Source organism: Triticum aestivum, chromosome 5D, assembly GCF_018294505.1.
Source record: "Triticum aestivum cultivar Chinese Spring chromosome 5D, IWGSC CS RefSeq v2.1, whole genome shotgun sequence".
Lineage (NCBI taxonomy): Eukaryota > Viridiplantae > Streptophyta > Magnoliopsida > Poales > Poaceae > Triticum > Triticum aestivum.
In genome coordinates this window covers 546196976-546212612 of record NC_057808.1, presented here as the reverse complement: position 1 = coordinate 546212612, position 15637 = coordinate 546196976, and positions in this window count along the sequence as shown.

Sequence of the window (15637 nt, the reverse complement as noted above, 5' to 3'; positions counted from 1 at the left end):
CCGGACTGAAGGGTGAGCTATATAAGCAGCTCTTAGCAATTTTCTCCAAATCTATCCCATTCTCTCCCCCGACGCCGACGCCCTGCCCCGAGCCACCAGGCTGCTGCGTCGTTGCCTTGTCGCAGGGCCTATTCTCCATCCCCACCCGCTTCGCTTCCCTTGTCTCCCCCGACGCCATCTCTGAGCTCGCACGCTCCTCATCGCCACCCCCGACGCCATCCCCACCTGCTAGGATGTTCCTGCCCCACCTGCTAGGATGTTCCTGCCCGGGCAGATCATCCACATCCTCATCAGCATGCTGATAGCCCGATTCGTCAGACCTATGGGTGAATATCCTATCCTAGAGGGTTATTCTACAAATTTTCAGAAACTTAGCATGCGACTGTTCGATCACAGATCCAAGGGCTGCCAGCAGCCAGTATCATGGTCGCGCCTACCACGACCGTCGCCTCGCTCGCGTGGTCGCGCCCTTGGAGATTTAACACAGTGTGTTAGGCTATCTGATGTTGGCATGTCATACATAGTCATCACTTAGTCACTCATACAACAAGATTAGCTCTCAGGTTGGCTACAAGAGTATTTTTTTTACTTCTCTCTATCTCTTTCTTCGTAGTATTTATTGCATTTGCCAAGGAGTGACCTCTTGCAATGAAATGGTGCTTAGATGAGGTGCTAAGGTCATTAAATGGCTTAGCAACTCAAGTCCCCAATGCATAGGTGCTTAGTTTTTTGTTGCTAAGTTTGCTTCATTTAATTAGCTATAGACTCAAAATTGTCTTTTCACCTAGGTACACGCGCTTAGCACCGTTTCTTCCTGGGGTCACCAAACTGGTCTCCCTCTTCTTAATTAACTTGCCACATCAGACTTTATGCCTATGTGGCAGGCTTAGCACCTGTACGAGCAAGTAGAATAGTGGGCTATAAGCCCGCTTACATGGTATTTTTGCATATGTGGAGGAAAGAGGCAAGGAAAAAGTGGAGGAGTGGGCTCTCATGCAAGAGCCAGCGTCTACATGGTGGAGCATTGGGAGAGGCACCTATATACCATGGAGGTGGTCAGGAATCGGGAGACTCACGCCGGTCGTAGCGCCGCAGTTAAAATGATAATGGCAAGTCAAATCACGGGTGCCCACCTGTCCAGCAGTAACTCGTTGTCAAATCACACAGCCCTACGTTTGCAGCAGCCTACTCCCTCATCTTCTCGCGTCTCTGTCGAACCTACTAGGCGGAACTGCCCCGCCTACCGTGCGGGAAAAACCCCGCCCTTGACTTTTAAATAGTACAGTATACTAATTTTGTATCCATGGATTGCGCCATGGAGCAAAGCCTCAAGAAAACAGTGGTACACATGTACGGAGTATACAGCACGCCTGTCGCGTTCGCGTCGCACCCCAGACGGTCGGTCGGTCTGGCACGCCGCTCTTCGAATGGAACGCGCGTCATATTGCGTTTGCACACACATGTGGGACCGCAATATGGAACCGACCATAGGCACACTCCCCGGCCCCGCAAGTCGGCTGGGTTAATAGAAGAGAGAGACAAGCGATAGTAGTAGAGAAGTGTTGTACAGACGTTGATGCCTGGACGATCCCTGCATGACACGGAAGATCAGTTCGTCCATGCATGTGACTAGACTCCAGCAGACACGGCTGGATTGGCTATCGTCTACTGCGAGGGTTAAAAGTGACAACTGAGTTCCTCCAAGGGGCTACTGAGGGAGTCCTGGACTAAGGGGTCCTCGGGCGTCCGGCTTGTTAGCCATGGTCCGGACTGATGGGCCATGAAGATGTGAAGACCGAAGACCCTCTACGTGTCCGGATGGGATTCTCCTTGGCGTGGAAGGCAAGCTTGGCGATCAATCGTGAAGATTCCTTTTTATGTAACCGACTCCATGTAACCCTAGATCTCTCCGGTGTCTATATAAACCGGAGAGAGTCCGGATAGGCGGACACACATTATCATAACCATAGGCTAGCTTCTAGGGTTTAGCCTCTACGATCTTGTGGTAGATCAACTCTTCTCATTTTCATCAAGATCAATCAAGCAGGAAGTAGAGTATTACCTCCATAGAGAGGGCCCGAACCTAGGTAAACATCGTGTCCCCTGTCTCCTGTTACCATCGACCTTAGACGCACAGTTCGGGACCCCCTACCCGAGATCCGCTGGTTTTGACACCGACATTGGTGCTTTCATTGAGAGTTCCACTGTGCCGTCGACAAAGGGCTCGGTGGCCCCTTCGATCATCTATAATGACGTTGTCCAGGGAGAAACTTTCCTCCCCGGACAGATCTTCGTATTCGGCGGCTTCGTACTGCAGGCCACCTCGCTTGGCCATCTGGAGCAGATCGATAGCTACGCCCCTGGCATCAGGTCAGGTTTGGGAGCTTGAACTATGTCACGGACATCCGTGGAGACTTGATCTTCGACGGATTTGAGACCGCAGCAACCGCTCCCCTTCACCCCGATGAGCACGGCTTAAACCTGTCATCGGGCCGCATTCAGGAGATAGCTCTTGTAAAAACTCTGGCCTTAGATCTGGAGCAGATCGAGTCATCCGATGATGGGAAGCTCATCCCCATCACCGAGGCTACCAAACCCGCGGCGTTAGAGCCGCACACAGATCCTACTTTGCATGATATCTGTATCTACGGAACCCTGGACTCGCCTCTGGCGACAAGCTCCGAACCCTGCGAGCCCGCAGATACTGAACTCGATCGGTTATCGATCTTTAAGTTCAGCGCCGCAGACGTCTTCCAACACTCTCCCATGGGCGACGTACTAAACTCACTAAAAAGCCTATCCCTGGCAGGTGATTCGCCACCGAACTATGTCCGGTTCGAATTTGCGGCAGATGAAGGAGAATTTCGCTTCCCACCCGCCACCCACTTCATAGCCACTATTGAAGACCCAATCAACATGAGGGGCAAGGCCAGAACTCGCTATCCACTAGACTCGGGGCGGCCACTTCCTGGTATGACGTGTGTATGATAGACACATCCGACGACGCTCCCGATGATAACAAGAAGGATCCAGTTGAGGATAAACCTCCTGGTACACAGTCCAAACACCAGCGCCCCCGGCGCCGCCCCAAGTCGCGTCGCCCAAAAGAAAACAATACTGGCACCGGAGAAGATAACACTTCGGACATTGAAGACCCTGTTGAGGAAGGATCCGAATAGGAGGGACAAGAAGGCGGGCAAGATAGCCCTGACGAACAGGCCACATATGGAGACTCGGAGGACAATAATTATCTCCCACTCTCCGAGGTAGAGGAGAGCCTCGGCAACGAAAATTTCGTCGTGCCTGAGGAACCTCTTGAGCAGGAGCGCTTTAAACGCCGGCTAACAGCCACTTCAAGGAGCCTAAGAAAGAAGCAGCTCCAACTTCAAGCGAGCCAAGATTTGCTCAATGATAGATGGACAGAGGTCCTGGCCGCCGAAGAGTACGGTCTTAACGGCCCAGACAAAAGCCACCCCCAGCGTAGGTGTCTCCCTTAATACGACGGCGAGGCGCTGGAGCCCGCACCACCATCGAACAATGCGGCAGGCCGACCACAGTTCGGTCCGGATCAAGCAGCAGCCCAAGCAGAACACCATACCACCCCACTCGGCCGTCAAGGCAAGATCAAAACAGCTCGGGGGCACACTCGAGACATCCAACAAAGCCTGGAGGGCAGAGCAGGACACACAAGATCGGTGTATAGATCGCGGGGACATGCCCCGACAGGTGATGATGGTTACCTATTTGGACGCCACAAACCCGACCACGCCCGGTCCGAAAGTCGCAGACGAAATCCACCGGAGGTGCTCCACAGTGTGGCTCAACATAGAGGAGCCGCACACCCTCTCTGCTTCACCAATGAGGTAATGGAGCATGAATTTCCAGACGGGTTTAAACCCATTAACATCGAATCATACGATGGAACAACAGATCCTGCGATATGGATTGAGGATTTCCTCCTCCATATTCACATGGCTCGAGGAGATGACCTTCACGCCGTCAAATACCTACCTCTCAAGCTCAAAGGGCCAGCGCGGTACTGGCTAAACAGCTTGCCAGAAAATTCTATTGGCAGCTGGGAAGATTTGGAAGACGCCTTTTGAGACAACTTCCAAGGAACATACATCCGGCCACTAGATGCCGATGACTTAAGTCAAATCGTCCAACAGCCCGGCGAGTTAGCCAGGGAGCTCTGGACTAGGTTCTTAGTCAAAAAGAACCAAATTGTCGACTGTCCGGATGCGGAAGCCCTCGCGGCCTTCAAACATAGCGTCCGGGATGAATGGCTAGCACGTCACCTCGGCCAGGAAGCACCTAGGGAGGGCCTCCGACCCCTTCTTCCTCGATGCCGTAGTGTGGGCAGATCCGGCCTCCCGCCGCACACCTAGCGACATCCCGGCGACCCTCAGGTATAACTTCCTTCGTAACCGTCCTTGCTCTACTTCCCAAGCTCCTGACGTCACTGCATTTGTATCTTTTACTATTTCTCAGGCCCCCTCATAGATAGGATCGATCGGCTGTTCGAAAGCCACCTAAATTTTTACTGTTAAGAGGTAAAACTAGTTCATGCGCTCAAATCTAGTACTACTTGGTTCAAACAAGGAAGAAAGGGGGTGGGGTGGGGGAAGATTTGTTACCTCAATCTAGGACTTGGTCGAAAGAGGAAATAATGGGGGCGAAAAGTAGCAGAGACTGGCTATCCAACTGATCTCTTGGTCTAATAGGGAAATAAAGGGAAACACAGTAGAAACTCAATGTGAACCCGATCTATTGGTTAAAAAAGGAAATAAAGTTGGGACTGGGGGACAAGTCAATAGAGTATGTCCAGCACTAGATTTGCTAGCCTCACACAGTATAAGGGGGCTATACCGAACAAAAATGGGACCAACCCAGATATCATGTTCTGATGTTTGTTGCCCCGAGCAACTCTTATGTAATGCCACTGGTAAAATGTAGCAGTCGCACAGCTAAAAGTAAGCACACATTAAACCAATGTTGTTTTCAGTGTAATGCCTCCAGTAATATGAATCAATGGCACTTTTTTCATGTCCTGCTAAATTTCCCATTAAGATAAATTGCTTCTTTTCGTTAGAAATGCAACTGTCCTGGTCCGCCTACTCTCCCATGACCAAATACCAACTCTGTAGCAGTTGTTAATGTAATGTTGCTGGTAAAATGAAGCAATGGCACCATTAAAGTAATGTCATATTAAAAGTTTGTCATAGTTAATCCTAATGCCCACACTAATATCTAGCAATGCTGCTGCTTTAGAAATTGCTACTGTCCTTATAGGATTGCCATTCAGATAAGGAACATGCTTCTTTTCATCTGATGTATGTTTCATGACTTGTTAGTCACCATCTGATACGTCTCCAACGTATCTATAATTTTTTATTGTTCCATGCTATTATATTACCCTTTTGGATGTCTATGGGCTTTACTTTACACATTTATATCATTTTTGGGACTAACCTACTAACCGGAGGCCCAGCCCGTATTTCTGTTTTTTTTCCTATTTCAGTGTTTCGAAGAAAAGGAATATCAAACGGAGTCCAAACGGAATGAAACCTTCGGGAGCGATATTTTTGGAACGAACATCCAGAGGACTTGGAGTGCAAGTCAAGAAGCAATCGAGGCGGCCATGAGGGTGGAGGGCGCGCCCTCCCTTACTGGGCACGCCCCCCTGTCTCGTGGGCCCCTCGGGCGTCCACCGACCTACTTCTTCCTCCTATATATACCCACGTACCCCGAAAACATCAGGGGAGCCAACGAAAAACTATTTCCACCGCCGTAACCTTCTGTATCCGCGAGATCCCATCTTGGAGCCTTCGCCGGCACTCTGCCGGAGGGGGAATCGATCATGGAGGGCTTCTACATCAACAACATAGCCCTTCCGATGAGTTGTGAGTAGTTTACCACAGACCTTCGGGTCCATAGTTATTAGCTAGATATCTTCTTCTCTCTCTTTGGATGTAACATCCCAAATTTTCAATTTGGAATGTTTTACAATTATTAGCTAAGCATCTATGCATTTTGATTGAAATTGAGTGGCATTTGAAAATTTCAGAGGCAGTTGAGTCTATGTTGTGAATTTGAACTTGATTTGGCATTGAAAATTTATTTCAAATATCCCTGACAAATACTTGATCAAAAGTATGAGAGGAGCTAACATGACACTCCAAAAATGTCAGAAGAAAAATATTGCCAAAAAGTTTGAATTCAAATTTGATTATTATTTGGGATTTCCAGAAAATATTTTTTTTTAGTTTGAGTTTTACCTCTAAAAAATGTCCACGTTGTAGGATTAATTCCCCTGAGAATTTATATATATATATGTCCTATATAAAGTTATATTATATTTTCTCTATATTTATTTTTCTTCTCTGTCTTATTTCAAAAAAAACGCAGCGAGCCGGCCAGGCTAACTGGCCCAGCCAGTAGCGCTGCGGCCCAGCAGCCAGCACCAGCAGCGAGGCCAGCGCTCGCGCGCCAAACCCTAGCGCTACAGCCATGCACCTATGCCCACGTAGCGCTATCCCCTTTTCATTTTTTTTCTTTATTTCTTTCTCTGATCGCTGGACCCCACCTCTTCTTCCTTTTTCTTCACGTATAGAAACAGAGTCCGGAACGTACACGCTCTCGACGCCGCCTCTGCGTCTGATCCTCTTGCAAACCCTACGCCGAGTCCACCCCTTCCCCAAGCAAGTTGTCTTATAAATAGCCACGACCCTCCTCTTCCAATTCCCTTTGAAAGCCCACGCCCCAAACCCACCATACCACACGCCGTCTTTGTTCCGATCTCGGCCACCGAAGCTTTTTCGTCGGACGAGTGCATCGTCGGTGAGGCTTCTCGAGATCCCTCCCTCTGTTCTTTGATTCTCCTCGCCTTTAAGCACCTCCTTGACATGATTTCGGCACCCAGGTTCAACCAGAGCCACCACCTCAAGCTCGCAATGCCGCCAGAGTTCACACAGAGCACAAGAGTTTACGCCGACGCCCGCTCGACCCCGACGTCTCCTCGCCTCACCATCAACAGAAAATCGGACGCCCTCGCCTCTCTGCATCTCCTAGACATCACCGCTGACGCCGTCGTCGACCGGAGCCGCCGCCCCGCCGAAGCCCTCTTCTTCCCTGCCACGCCGTTTCCTCTCTGTAAGCACGAGCGCTCCTCTATTTTTTTTTTTAGATCGAACCTTTAGATCGGTTTAGTAACTCGTTTTTTTATTGGTTTTAGTGTACGGTTTTTTTAGGTTTAGATTTAAACCGGTTCACTGGTTTCTTTTAGTTATACAATGTACGCGTATGTTAGTTAACGACCGGGCGCAGTTTAGTTTCAGATCGCACCCCCCGAGCCCAATAGCGCCCATTAGTTTTTTTTTCTGTTATTTACGTTCTGTTTTAAAAACAGAAAAGTTCCAATCTTGTAAAATCTGTTTCTCTTAGGTTTTTTAATATTTTTAGTTGATTCTTTTTTAAATTTGTTGTAGTTTCTGTAGAAAATATGTTTAGCCATGTTTAAATTATTAGAAATAGTTTTATATTCGATTTAGACAGATTAGTTTTTCTGCCATAAATTGAGTTAGGATTATTATTTTTTTGTGATTCTTTTTGCTACTGCTTAGTTTTGACCATGCCTAGCAGTAGGAACTTGTTTTGGTATTTTAGATTTAATAAACAATTAGTTTTGTGTCGAAATCAAGTTTTTCTTGTTTATTTAGCTAGCTACTGTTTTCCTACTGTTCTAGTTAGTAAATAATTTTATTTTTGTTATGTTATAGTTTATTGTAGATTAGTTTCTGTAGCTACAGAGGATGAACTTTTATTTACAGTAGAATAAAATTTTTATTTTATTTTCTTTGCTAGGATTGTTTTAGGCATAATAGGAGTTCTATAATAGCTTTTGATGTGATTCTTTTTGCTCCTAGTTTGTATGATGTTTTCCCTTCTGTTAGTTAGCAAAACCAATGCTTAGGTTCTGTTAAGAAAAGTTTTAGTTGTGTAAAACTATTTCTTAGTTGTTGCTTGATATGATGAAAACCTTGATTTGCTTTCTCCGAGTTTTTCTTTGGTTTTGGTTTGAGTGCTTGGGTGTTTTACTTCAACTTGCTGTGATGTTATATTGTGCTATACTTATTTGTGCTATTGTTTGACTCGGTAGAATTCCCGGAGTGCGAAGCCTGCTATTACGAGTCGCTAGCTTTCGAAGACCGTCAGCCAGGCAGTCATTTGATCATGTTTTTACAATACCTATGATTTTATTGCATTAAAGTTATACCTCCCCACCATGCATGCAGTAGGAGAATTTTGTTAAGTTATGTTCTTGAGTAGTATCATGAGGTACGATGAACCCTTCTCCCTTGTTACCGATGCCCGGGACGATGTAGTTTATTTTGCTATGCTCGTAGACGGGGTTGGTTGAGTGATTCATAAGGGAGATGCGAGAGTCAAGATGATGAAAACCCCATGACATCAAGCTCAAGATGGACTTCAAAATTCACTACTGGGTGGAGGACGGTTGACGGGCACCCTGGAGAAACCAGCGGATGGCCGGGATGCATGGAGAAGCGCCATGACATCTTGCGGAAAGCTTCACCCAGCCATGAAGAGACGGATGGATACCCCATTGACCGGAAGCTTACCTGTGCAGCCGCAAGCCATTATGGGCTCTGGCTGGGTTGACCCTAGGCGTGACTCTGGCCGGACGGTGCTACGAGATGTAGAAGAACGGTGGGATTGGATGGGCACCGGCAGTGGCCCAGAGGAACTGTTCGGAAGACCCTGTTTCGTTCGTCCCGTCTTCAAACACCAGGCAGTGCAAAGACTTAAAGGAGGGAACGATTCTTGCGGGTAAAGTGCACAAACCTCTGCAGAGTAACAACCTAATCGATTAGCCGTGTCCCCGGTTACGGACAAATGAGCCTCTGGGATTGGAGTATTTCGGAAATCTCAACACCGAACTTAATAAATTAATTAAGGGGTTATTTAATAATTGGGAATGAGACATCGGTTGGCGGAACCATCTCAATAACTACCAACATTTTGTAGTAATTGCAAACAAGTCCTTGTTGTAGGGAAAACCCGGCTTTTACGCAAAACAATGAAACTTAGAGCCCCACAGCCAAATTGCATATAGTATTAGAAATTTTATTGTTGTTCTCTCTTCATGACTTGCCGGCATATTCAAAATGCTGACCTACACGGCTGCAACGTCTTATGTTGCAGAGGAGTTTTCCGATCAGGAGTGAGGCTACGATCCATGCTTGGCGATTGCCCTATGGAGTCGGATGGACTCGCTATTCGTCTACGCTTCCGCAGCTTTATTTAGTTTATTTCTCATGAGTTGGCCTTCGGCCGAATTTATTATGATGTAATAAAGACTCGATATGAGAATCGTGTAATATAATTCAGGTGTGATTGAACTTTGAATCTTTGCATCAATGTACTGTGTGTGCCAGCATGATCTTGGGATGGTACAGCTACACAGAGACTTGACCGATTTCGGGTCGGGTCGTTACAGAGATGGTATAAGAGCACACGCTAACCGTAGGACGTAACCCCTAGGATCGGAAAGCCATAGGAAGAGACTATTTTATTTTATGTCCTTATCATTCCGTAATTCTCCCCTGTTTTCTGACTTCTCTCCGATTTTCAACATTCTAGATGGCCGCCGAGTTCACCCCAGTTCTGCTACCGGAGTTTTGCCAGCCAGATGAGACGATGCTTCTCGGCAAGAAGCTGGTTCAGATCGTGAAGAAGCTAAAGATTGCCCTGCCCTCAATCACCGGGAAGCCTATCAATGCACTTCCGACGGATACCCGCTACAGGATTATGGTGCACATTCCAGGGAGGACCTTCGGAGGACATTCAGAGCCCATTGACTTTGAGTTTACCGATTTCACTTGGATCCTCGGAAGAGACATGGCGATTTATCGTGCACTTGGACATCTCCGAGAAGAGTAGAGGGCCGAGCTCGACCCATCAGACCTCGCCATGATTTCTCGCAAAGCTAGGAATGGAGATATCATCCATACCGTAGAGGACGACTCCATTCTTTCATATGTCCAAGACTTGGAGAGTCTCTTCAGGAACCGGGAAATCCAGACGCGCCGAAACTCGAAGGTACACAGGAGGCTATTGTTCCGTGAACTGGAACTGGAGGAGAAAGCACGCGCGGACTTCCTTGAACATGAAGAAGAAGTCAAGAATTTTATGGATAGAATCGAGGTCCGGGATAAATATATTGCCACACTGGAGGAGAAGATAGACCTGGGAGAAGACCTTTTTCCGAGTGGAGATGATGGACCCCTCGTGAGCAATGACCAGGATTATGAAGAGAGCTCCACCGAAGGAAGCCGCCAGAGGAGACGCCACACCAGAGGACGCCGCACCGGAGGACGGAAGAATAATTGATGAAGACATTTAGTCGACCGCCATGTTATTTTATTTTTTTTCGTCGATCAGTTAGGCCGTTATTTTCGATTAGTCATGAGATTTTTGTAAGCCCAGATTGAATCTTGTTTGAGATGAATGAATAAATGATTGGTGTGATTATGATTGTGCATTCATATGGGTAGTGCCATTTTCTCATTAGACCCTTGTTCTATTCTAATTTCTCATCCACTCCAAAACACCAGATGCCTCCGAGACGTGACCCCGGTTTCAACTTTCCGCCGGAGCTCACCCAGCTGATCCAGCAGCAGAATGCCCTGATGCAGATGCTCATCCAGAACCAGAACAACAACAAGAACAACAACAATCCACCGCCACCACCCCCTGTTGACAACTTGACCCGCTTCCTAAGGCTGAATCCGCCAGTGTTCTCTAGCAGCACTGAGCCGATTGTGGCCGATGATTGGCTCCGCAAGGTCGGAAGGGAGTTAGCCACTGCTGGATGCACAGATGCAGAGAAGGTGCGCTTTGTCGCACATCAGCTTGATGGACCTGCAGCTTCTTGGTGGGAGAACTACACCGCCACTTATCCGGCCGCCACCGTGACATGGGCTGAGTTCCAGCAGGCCTTTCGCACCGCTCATGTCTCAGCTGGAGCCATGAATCTGAAGAAGCGTGAGTTCCGCAACTTACGCCAGGGGAACCGTACTGTGGGGCAGTACGTGGATGAGTTCAGCAAATTATCTCGCTATGCCCCAGATGATGTGGCCACAGATGCCGCAAAGCAAGAGAAGTTTCTCGAGGGACTCAATGATGAGCTAGGAATGCAGCTAATGGTGGCTACCTTCAACAACTACCAGGAGCTGGTAGACAAGGCCACCATACTTGAAGGCAAGCAGCAGCAGATTGATAGCCGCAAGCGGAAATATGGCCAGGGAAAGTACAACTCCGAAGCTCAGCAGAAGCCCCGCTATACCCCATACTCGGGAGGACATACCCATCACACCCACGGAGGACATAATCATGGAGGACATAACCATGGAGGGATGGGAACAATCGCAACCACGACAACAACTCCAAGTCAGGAAATGGAGGCAATGGCAACCAGCACCGTCCTGCTCCGGCTCAGAAGGATCTGAGTCATATCACCTGTTTCAAGTGCCAGAAGACAGGACACTATGCCACCGATTGTCCGGAGGCCAAGCAGAGGAATGGAAACGGCAACGGCAATGGAAGCTCAGCAAAGAAGCCCAACCCTTTTCCTCGTGCTCAGGTGAATCACCTTGACGTGGAGGACGTCTATGATCAGCCAGAAACTGTGGTTGGTAAGTTTTTATTAAATTCACATCCAGTATTGGTACTCTTTGATTCCGGTGCAACGCATTCATTCATATCAAGGGTAGTTGTGGAAAAGTACGGGTTGCCCACTAGAACCCTTAGAACCCCGCTTCAGGTCACTTCCCCAGGAGGAGAGATGATGGCAAGCTTAGGCTGTCATTCAACCCTCAGCATCGGAAACCATGATTTTCCCGCAGACCTCATAGTATTGGAATCCCAGAGTTTGGATGTAATTCTAGGCATGGATTGGTTGACCAAGTTTGAAGGAAACATCGACTATGCCCGCAAGACGATTTTGCTCACCACCCCGGAGCAGAAGAGGATCAAGTATGTATCCAGACGCACACCGATGAAGAATCGAGTGAATTCCCTCACGGATGTTGTTCAGGAGGAAGTGCCCGTAGTGCAAGATTTTCCCGATGTGTTTCCAGAGGAATTACCAGGAATGCCACCGGACAGAGACATTGAGTTTTTGATTGAGTTATTGCCCGGCACGGCCCCAATATCCAAGAGACCCTATCGGATGCCCCCGAATGATTTGGAAGAGATCAAGAAGCAAATTAAGGAGCTATTGGAGAAGGGATATATTCGGCCAAGCTCATCACCTTGGGGAGCCCCAGTTCTTTTGGTAGAGAAGAAGGATGGAACCCTGAGAATGGTTGTGGATTATCGTTCATTGAACGATGTGACCATCAAGAACAAGTACCCTCTGCCGATGATTAATGATTTATTTGATCAACTAGTTGGAGCCAAGGTATTCTCCAAGATCGATCTTCGATCAAGGTATCATCAGTTGAAGATTCGTGAATAGGATATACCCAAAACAGCTTTCACCACCAGGTATGGTTTATATGAGTATACCGTCATGTCATTCGGATTAACTAATGCCCCTGCGTATTTCATGAGCATGATGAACAAGGTATTTATGGAATATCTGGACAAGTTTGTCGTGGTGTTCATCGATGACATATTGGTTTTCTCCAAGAGCGAGGAAGAGCATAAGGAACATCTGCGTCTAGTTCTGGAGAAACTCCGGAAACATCAGTTATATGCCAAGTTCAGCAAATGTGAATTTTGGCTGAAGGAAGTCGGATTCCTCGGACATGTTATTTCAGGAGAGGGAATAGCAGTCGACCCCACCAAGGTCGAATCGGTCACCAACTGGCAATCCCCCACCTCAGTCAAGGAGATCCGCAGTTTTCTCGGACTCGTAGGATATTATCGGAGGTTTATTGAGAATTTCTCCAAGATTGCCAAGCCCATGACTGAGTTGTTGAAGAAGGAAGCCAAGTACATTTGGATCGAGGATTGTGAAGCTAGTTTTCAGGAGCTGAAGAAACGTTTGGTTACCGCCCCGGTGCTAATTTTGCCGGACATACACAAGGATTACCAGGTATATTGTGATGCTTCTCGTCAAGGACTCGGAGGAGTGCTCATGCAGGAAGGAAAATTTGTAGCTTATACCTCCAGACAGCTACGACCTCACGAGATGAATTATGCCACACGCGATTTGGAGTTAGCAGCCGTAGTGCACGCACTCAAGACCTGGAGACATTTCCTTGTCGGAAACAGTTGTGATGTTTACACCGATCATAAGAGCCTGAAGTATATTTTCACGCAGAAGGAATTGAACCTCAGGCAGAGGAGATGGCTTGAATTGATCAAGGACTATGACATGAGATTTCATTATCACCCAGGGAAGGCAAATGTTGTAGCAGATGCCTTGAGCCGTAAAAGTTATGTGAACACCCTCATAGTTGGAGGATTACCTCAGGAATTAGCCGACGATCTCAGAGAGCTCCGACTAGAGATAGTACCGAGAGGATTTGTCGCCACCTTGGATATACAGTCCACTCTGACCGAAAGAATCCGTGAAGCCCAGAAGACAGACAAGGGAATTGCAGAGATAAAGGAAAAGATAAGTAACGGAAAGGCTAAAGGTTTTCGTGAAGATGAGCGCGGAACTTTATGGTTTGAGGATCGTATTTATGTGCCTAATTTCCCAGAGGTCAGGAAGTTAATTCTTCAGGAGGCCCATGATTCACCGTACTCGATTCACCTAGGCAACACCAAGATGTATCTGGATTTGAAGGAAAGTTTCTGGTGGACAGGTATGAAGAAGGATATTGCCGAGTGCGTAGCAGTGTGCGATGTTTGTCAGCGAGTAAAGGAGGAACATCAGAAGCCGGCAGGGTTACTTCAACCTTTGCCGATACCCGAGTGGAAATGGGAAAAACTTGGAATGGATTTCATCACAGGATTACCGAGGACCCGTTCAGGTTATGATTCTATCTGGGTAGTGGTTGATCGCTTGACCAAGGTAGCTCATTTCATTCCCGTGAAGACCACATATACCAGCGCTAAGTTAGCCAAGATATACATGACCAGGATCGTATGTCTGCATGGAGTTCCGAGGAGTATCGTGTCAGATAGATGAACACAATTTACCTCAAAGTTTTGGAATCGGTTGCATGAAACTCTGGGTACGAGGCTGGAGTTCAGTACAGCTTTTCATCCGCAGACAGATGGACAGACCGAGAGAGTCAACCAGATTTTGGAGGACATGTTGAGAGCCTGTGCGCTAGACTATGGGTCTAGCTGGGATGACAACTTGCCATATGCAGAGTTCTCATACAACAACAGTTATCAGACCAGTCTGAAAATGGCCCTTTTCGAAGCTCTATACAGAAGGAGGTGCAGAACACCATTGTTGTGGGATGGTGTTGGAGATCGAAAACTTTTTGGTCCCGATCTTATCAGAGACTCCGAAGAGAAGGTCAAGCTGATTCGAGATAGACTCAAGATAGCCCAATCGAGACAGAAGAGTTATGCCGACAGTAAACGCAAGGAGATAACGTATGAAGTTGGAGACCGAGCATATCTCCGTGTATCCCCACTTCGTGGAATCAAGAGGTTTGGTGTTAAAGGAAAGTTGGCACCCAGGTTCATTGGCCCCTACAAAATCCTCGAACGTCGTGGAGAAGTCGCTTACAAGCTGAAATTGCCGGAAGGATTGTCCGGAGTTCACGATGTCTTCCATGTTTCTCAGCTGAAGAAATGCCATGCTGAGATGGCCGAAATTCCGTTGAGAGACACAGTGCCCCTAGAGGCCATACAACTCGACAGTGATCTGACTTATGAGGAGAAACCCATCCGAATTCTCGGGACTGCGAACAGAGTCACCCGCAGCAAGATCATCAAGTTTTGCAAGGTTCTGTGGAGTCATCATTCCGAGGAGGAAGCCACCTGGGAGCGAGAAGAAGACCTCCGCCGAGACCACCAGCACCTATTTGATAGCCAACCCGAATCTCGAGGGCGAGATTCATCTTAAGGTGGGTAGGTTTGTAACATCCCAAATTTTCAATTTGGAATGTTTTACAATTATTAGCTAAGCATCTATGCATTTTGATTGAAATTGAGTGGCATTTGAAAATTTCAGAGGCAGTTGAGTCTATGTTGTGAATTTGAACTTGATTTGGCATTGAAAATTTATTTCAAATATCCCTGACAAATACTTGATCAAAAGTATGAGAGGAGATAACATGACACTCCAAAAATGTCAGAAGAAAAATATTGCCAAAAAGTTTGAATTCAAATTTGATTATTATTTGGGATTTCCAGAAAATATTTTTTTTTAGTTTGAGTTTTACCTCTAAAAAATGTCCACGTTGTAGGATTAATTCCCCTGAGAATTTATATATATATATGTCCTATATAAAGTTATATTATATTTTCTCTATATTTATTTTTCTTCTCTGTCTTATTTCAAAAAAAACGCAGCGAGCCGGCCAGGCTAACTGGCCCAGCCAGTAGTGCTGCGGCCCAGCAGCCAGCACCAGCAGCGAGGCCAGCGCTCGCGCGCCAAACCCTAGCGCTACAGCCATGCACCTATGCCCACGTAGCGCTATCC